This window comes from Macaca thibetana, chromosome 14, assembly GCF_024542745.1.
Source record: "Macaca thibetana thibetana isolate TM-01 chromosome 14, ASM2454274v1, whole genome shotgun sequence".
In the NCBI taxonomy this organism is placed as follows: Eukaryota; Metazoa; Chordata; class Mammalia; order Primates; family Cercopithecidae; genus Macaca; species Macaca thibetana.
This window is the reverse complement of record NC_065591.1, coordinates 17167808-17175883: the sequence shown is the minus strand read 5'-3', so window position 1 is coordinate 17175883 and position 8076 is coordinate 17167808.

Genomic DNA, 8076 nt, shown 5'->3' with positions numbered 1-8076 from the left:
TAACAAACCTGCACGTTGTGCACATGTACCCTAGAACTTAAAGTATAATAATTTGAAAAAGAAGAAATTCTTCCATTTGCAGAAACATGGATAAATCTGCAGGACATTATGCTAAACAAAATAAGCCAGGCACAAAAACACAAATATTGCATGTCATCACTTATGTGTAAAAACTAAAATAATAAAACTCATAGAAACAGTGAATAGTATGGGGTTTGTGAGGGGCTAGAGCAGGGAGAAATGGGAATGTTGGTCAAGCTGTATAAAGTTGCATTTATGTAAAATAAGTTGTAGAGCTAAGGTACAGCAAGGTGACTATAGTTATTACTACAGTTTTGTATATAGTACAGTAGATTTAAGAAGGTAGAGCTTAAGTTTCTCACCATACCAATAAAAATGATTAACTATATAAGATGATGAGCATGTTAATTATGTTGATTATGGTGATCATTATCCAATGTATACATATATAAATCATCAAGTAGTACACCTTGAATATAAAAATTTTTTGTCAAATATACCTCAATAAAGTAGGAGGAGGGAAAGAAAAAGAGCATTTGGAATCAAGTCCTTTAAAATGGCTGCCATTAATTTCGTACCCTCAGCGCTCTAGATCTCAAGCAATCAATAACATTTTTCCAAAAAAAGGTTTTATATTAGATGAAAAAACAGCAGCTCTTTCTGTAGCATGAGTCAACAGGGGAACTACATGAGGTGCCCACTCTGGAATTATGCCACCTTGCCATTTAGGTGGCATTCAGCTTTCTTAGAAACCTGGGTTCAGATAGGAAAAAGGGACTCTCACAGGCTTAAGTTTTAAATATAGAGAATTCAATTCCCCATTCAGGATGGGCATTTTTCAAACATGTCTCTCCAGGATATCTGCTTCTAAGACAAAGTCTTTCCATCAAAGGAGATAATTAATTCCTGGGAGAGAAAGCAACAGCTATGAGACAAGGTCTCTGAATCTTTGTAGAAACCTCTTTAAATACACATGCAGTACAAGGTAAAAATGTTTTTTTTTTTGTTTTTGTTGTTGTTCACATCTCCAGAGCAAGATTCATCATGAGCTGAGTGACTCATTTAAATGTATTTCCTCCACACTTTCTTCATCTTGCCCTGAGGGGACCAGAGCCATGTCAAGAAGAGCAGTTTTTTGTGAAAATGTTCAGAGGCTTTAGGCTAGAAGAAAATATTTAGACTTACAGACTTTCTTAACAACTGTTGATTTGATGTTGAATCATCTGAATAAGCTCTTTGGAAGGGTGAAATACCTTTCACATTGAAACTTACTTATTCCAAGAAAAGATAATTTCAAATAAGATTGTGTCTGAGAACCCCTAAACATCATTAAGATCATCAAGGACTACTAAGGTAAGTTTTTCAATAGCGCTGAAGCTTACCAAAGATTGTTACTTTCTATATATAGTAATCAGTATTTTTCAACACTTTTCAAAAAGAGTAATAGAGTCTTGCATTCTCACTCCAATTCTTCAAAAGGTAGTTGTTAAATATCATTAACCTAATTTGACAGTTGAAATATTTGAGGCTTACAGAGATTAAGCAATATATAGAACCCATCTCTCTGATATCAGGTACCATACTTTTGCCATGAGACACCTCCTTAGTGAGTGAGACAAGTTGTGAGGACTAAAAATTTAAACACACTTCACACACACAAAAGACGTAAATATAAATATTAAATGGCAAATCATCAGCTGATTAGTCCAAGCACCAACATGGAGAAACTTTCCTGGGATCACTTGCTATGAATAAAATAAATCCCTGTAGCTTCTTGAAAAGGAAAATTGGAGATCTTTGTGAACTTAATGCATGGTCAAATGTTTCTCTGTATTATATTGATCACACTGTCAATTTATCGTGCCTCCTAGGCTTATACAGCCATAAAAGTAAATGAAAGTCCTGTGTATGTCCCTAACAGTAGTATATTCATATATGCTCTCCCAATTAATTCTCTCGTAACAGTATGTGAGGTGAATATTATTCTTATCATTTTATGGATGATAAGATTAAGATGTAAGGTGCCAAGAAATATACCCCAGTTAAAAGAAGTTATAGGTGGAAAAACAAGGATTCTAATCTGGTCTTTCTGATTCTCAAACTAACACCCTTAACTATTGTGATAATGGTTTTTAACACTTTGCACAAAATTCTGGCCAGGGTCCCATGCTTTGGAAGGGGGTTGAGAAGGAATGGATAGTGCTGACAGGGAGACTAAGCAAAAACAGCCCTTCAATGAATGTAATACCACATTTTTCTTAATATTTAGGCCCCAGTTCCAGGTCTATTCTATGGTTAGACTGCTATGTGGATCTAGGTTCCAGGCCTGCCTCAGTACTAGGCCAGTCCTCATGAAAATAGGCTATCAGACCACCTCAGCACCAGGTCAGGAATGCAAACCAGACACTAGACCAACTCCTATGGATTCAACCTAGATGTCTGCCCCAGTGAGCATCTGTGGAAGGCCAGTACCCATGGACCCTGGCACTAGGCTTAACACAGGTCCAGCTCCACCATGGAGGACTCAGTTTACACCCTACCCCAGTTCCAAGCTGTTCCTCAAAAATGCAAACTCAAGGCCTGTTCCAGTGCCAGGCCAGCCCACATAAACCCAGGTTCTAAACTCACCCTGGTGGACCCAGGCTCCAGGCTCACACCTACAGACCCATGTGTCAGGTCTGTTCCCATAGGGCTCTAATGCAAGGCCAACCCTGTGGAAACAGATAGCAAGGTTATCTGCCTGGAGACCTCCACAGTCAACCTGCCCACAGTCTCTTCAACTGTTGGCTCACATAGGAATTCTAGACAAGCTGATTGGTGAAGGACTTTCCCAGCAGAAGCCAGACTGTAAAGGCTAGAAGAGATGACAACTTCTTCAAATGCAAAGACACCAAAGCAAGTTTATAAGAATCATGAAGGATCAGACAAACATGGTACCACCAAAGGAAATAAATACATCAACAGTAATTGACCCTAAAGAAATGGAGATATATGAACAGTCTGACAAGGAATTCAAAATAATTGTCTTCAAGAATTCATGGGAATACATGATAACACAGATAAACAACTTTAAAAATTAGGAAAATAATGCATGAACAAAATTAGAAGTTCAATAAAAAGATATAAACCATAAAAAGAAATCAAACAGAAATTCAAGAGAGGAACACAAACAGTGACCTGAAAAATTCAATAGAGAGAGCTGCAAAGCAGACTCAACCAAGCAGGAGAAAGAATCAGCAAGCTTGAAGACAGATCGCTTGAAATTTGTCTCACTCAGAGGGAAAAAAAAAATAAAAATAAAGTTAAAAAACCCTTTGGTATTTCAGGAACACCATCCTGTATGTCAGTGTAAGTATTATGGGCTACCCAGAAGGAACAGAGAAAGAAAGAGAAGCTAAAAGTATGTTTAAAGAAATGATAATAAAGAAATGGTCCCCAAATGTAGGAAGGGATATAAACATTCAGACCCATGAAGCCCAAAGAACTACAAAAGTGAGGACATAAAGATGTCTTCATCAAAACACAACAGAATCAAATTGCCAAAAGTTAAGGACAAAGAGAGAAGTTTGAAAGCATTAAGTAAAAACTGATTTATCACATACAAAGGAATGATAAAACTATTAGTAGATTTGTCAGCAGAAACCTTGCAGGCCAGGAGAGGGTCAGATAATATATTCAAAGTGTTGAAAGAGAAAGAAAGAACTGTCAACACAGAATACTCAGCAAAACTGTTCAGAAATAAAAAAGAGATAAAACTTTCCCAAACATAATCTGAGGGAGTTCATCACCACTGGACCTGCCTAAAAGGGAATACTAAAGGAAATTCTTCACACTTAAAACAAAAGTGAGCTGAAATGAAAGGACACTAACTAACGACATGAAAGCATAAACTCATTGGTAAAGATACACTATTCTAACTCTATAGTAGCCTAGAAATAAACCCACATACATCTATTAACTCATCTTTAACAAAGGTGCCAAGAACACACAGTAGGAGGAAGAAGAGTCTCTTCAATACATGGTGTTAGAAAAACTGAATATCCACAAACAGAAGAATGAAATTTGACCCTTATCTCACACCATATACCAAAAGCAAATGAAAATGGATTGAGATCTTAAATGCAATACCTGAAACTATAAGGTCAGTAGAAGAAAACAGGAGAAAGAAAATCTTGATTTTGGTCTGGGCAATGATATTTTAATATGATACCAAAAGTACAGGTCACAAAAGCAAAAATAAATGAGTAGTATTGCATCAACTGAAAAGCTTCTTCACAGCAAAGGAAACAATCAACAAAGTGAAAAGGCAATCTAGGGAATGAGAGAAAATATTTGCAAACCATGTATATGATTAGGAGTTAATATCCAAAATACAAAAGGAGCACATACCACTCAATAGCAACAAAATTAAAAATGGACAAAGAGGAGAATAAACATTTCTCAAAAGAAAATATACAAGTGTCCAACCAGTATATGAAAAGATACTCAATATCACTTATTATTATAGTAATGCAAATCAAAATCATAATGAAATATCACCTCACACATGTAGGATAGCTATATCAGAAACAAAGATGTTAGTGAAGAAGTGGAGGAAAGAAAACCCTTGTGCACAGTTGGCAAGAATGTAAAGAGGTTCCCCCCAAAACTAGAAAGCTTCTGATCCAGCAATCTCACTTCTGGTTGTATATCCAAAGAAAATGAAATCAGTATCTTGAAAAGATACCTGTATTCCATGTTTATTGGAGTATTATTCACAATACAAAATATAGTAACAACCTAATTGCCTGTTGGTAACTTAATGGATAAGAAAAGTGATTTTATATATATGTATAAATATTATTTAGCATTAAAAGAAAAGAAATTCTTGGAAAAAAACTACTTTAAAGTTTATATGGAACCAAAAAAGAGCCCGCATTGCCAAGACAATCCTAAGTCAAAAGAACAAAGCTGAAGTCATCACGCTACCTGACTTCAAACTATACTACAAGGCTACAGTAACCAAAACAGCATGGTACTGGTACCAAAACAGAGATATAGACCAATGGAACAGAACAGAGCCCTCAGAAATAATACCACACATCTACAACCTTCTGATCTTTGACAAACCTCACAAAAAAACACGAAATGGGGAAAGGATTTCCTATTTAATAAATGGTGCTGGGAAAAAACTGGCTAGCCATATGTAGAAAGCTGAAACTGGAACCCTTCCTTACACCTTATACAAAAATTAATTCAAGATGGATTAAAGACTTAAATGTCAAACCTAAAACCATAAAAACCCTACAAGAAAACCTAGGCAATACATTCAGGACATATGGGTGGGCAAAGACTTCATGTCTAAAATACCAAAAGCAATGGCAGCAAAAGGCAAAATTGACAAATGGGATCTAATTAAAGAGCTTCCACACAGCAAAAGAAACTACCATCAGAGTGAACAGGCAACCTACAGAATGGGAGAAAATTTTTGCAATCTACCTATATGACAAAGGGCTAACATCCAGAATCTACAAAGAACTTAAACAACTTTACAAGAAAAAATCAAACAACCCCATTAAAAAGTGGGCAAAGGATATGAACAGACACTTCTCAAAAGAAGACATTTATGCAGCCAACAGACACATGAAAAAATGCTCATCATAACTCGCCATCAGAGAAATGCAAATCAAAACCACAATGAGATACCATCTCACACCAGTTAGAATGGCGATCATTAAAAAATCAGGAAACAACAGGTGCTGGAGAGGATGTGGAGAAATAGGAACACTTTTATATTGTTGGTGGGACTGTAAACTAGTCCAACCATTGTGGAAGACAGTGTGGTGATTCCTCAAGAATCTAGAACTAGAAATATCATTTGACCCAGCCATCCCATTACTGGGTACATACCCAAAGGATTATAAGTCATGCTGCTGTAAAGACACATGCACACGTTTGTTTATTGCAGCACTATTCACAATAGCAAAGACTTGGAATCAACCCAAATGTCCATCAATGACAGATTGGATTAAGAAAATGTGGCACATATACACCATGGAATACTATGCAGCCATTAAAAAGGATGAGTTCATGTCCTTTGTAGGGACATGAATGCAGCTGGCAACCATCATTCTGAGCAAACTATCACAAGGACAAAAAACCAAACACTGCATGTTCTCACTCATAGGTGGGAATTGAACAATGAGAACACTTGGACACAGCGTGGTGAACACCACACACCGAGGCCTGTTGTGGGGTGGGGAAGGGGGGAAGGATAGCATTAGGAGATATACCCAATGGAAATGATGAGTTAATGGATACAGCACACCAACATGGCACATGTAACACATGTAACAAACCTGCACGTTGTGCACATGTACCCTAGAACTTAAAGTATAATAATTTGAAAAAGAAGAAATTCTTCCATTTGCAGAAACATGGATAAATCTGCAGGACATTATGCTAAACAAAATAAGCCAGGCACAAAAACACAAATATTGCATGTCATCACTTATGTGTAAAAACTAAAATAATAAAACTCATAGAAACAGTGAATAGTATGGGGTTTGTGAGGGGCTAGAGCAGGGAGAAATGGGAATGTTGGTCAAGCTGTATAAAGTTGCATTTATGTAAAATAAGTTGTAGAGCTAAGGTACAGCAAGGTGACTATAGTTATTACTATAGTTTTTTATATAGTACAGTAGATTTAAGAAGGTAGAGCTTAAGTTTCTCACCATACCAATAAAAATGATTAACTATATAAGATGATGAGCATGTTAATTATGTTGATTATGGTGATCATTATCCAATGTATACATATATAAATCATCAAGTAGTACACCTTGAATATAAAAATTTTTTGTCAAATATACCTCAATAAAGTAGGAGGAGGGAAAGAAAAAGAGCATTTGGAATCAAGTCCTTTAAAATGGCTGCCATTAATTTCGTACCCTCAGCGCTCTAGATCTCAAGCAATCAATAACATTTTTCCAAAAAAAGGTTTTATATTAGATGAAAAAACAGCAGCTCTTTCTGTAGCATGAGTCAACAGGGGAACTACATGAGGTGCCCACTCTGGAATTATGCCACCTTGCCATTTAGGTGGCATTCAGCTTTCTTAGAAACCTGGGTTCAGATAGGAAAAAGGGACTCTCACAGGCTTAAGTTTTAAATATAGAGAATTCAATTCCCCATTCAGGATGGGCATTTTTCAAACATGTCTCTCCAGGATATCTGCTTCTAAGACAAAGTCTTTCCATCAAAGGAGATAATTAATTCCTGGGAGAGAAAGCAACAGCTACAAGACAAGGTCTCTGAATCTTTGTAGAAACCTCTTTAAATACACATGCAGTACAAGCTAAAAATGTTTTTTTTTGTTTTTGTTGTTGTTGTTCACATCTCCAGAGCAAGATTCATCATGAGCTGAGTGACTCATTTAAATGTATTTCCTCCACACTTTCTTCATCTTGCCCTGAGGGGACCAGAGCCATGTCAAGAAGAGCAGTTTTTTGTGAAAATGTTCAGAGGCTTTAGGCTAGAAGAAAATATTTAGACTTACAAACAGACTTTCTTAACAACTGTTGATTTGATGTTGAATCATCTGAATAAGCTCTTTGGAAGGGTGAAATACCTTTCACATTGAAACTTACTTATTCCAAGAAAAGATAATTTCAAATAAGATTGTGTCTGAGAACCCCTAAACATCATTAAGATCATCAAGGACTACTAAGGTAAGTTTTTCAATAGCGCTGAAGCTTACCAAAGATTGTTACTTTCTATATATAGTAATCAGTATTTTTCAACACTTTTCAAAAAGAGTAATAGAGTCTTGCATTCTCACTCCAATTCTTCAAAAGGTAGTTGTTAAATATCATTAACCTAATTTGACAGTTGAAATATTTGAGGCTTACAGAGATTAAGCAATATATAGAACCCATCTCTCTGATATCAGGTACCATACTTTTGCCATGAGACACCTCCTTAGTGAGTGAGACAAGTTGTGAGGACTAAAAATTTAAACACACTTCACACACACAAAAGACGTAAATATAAATATTAAATGGCAAATCATCAGCT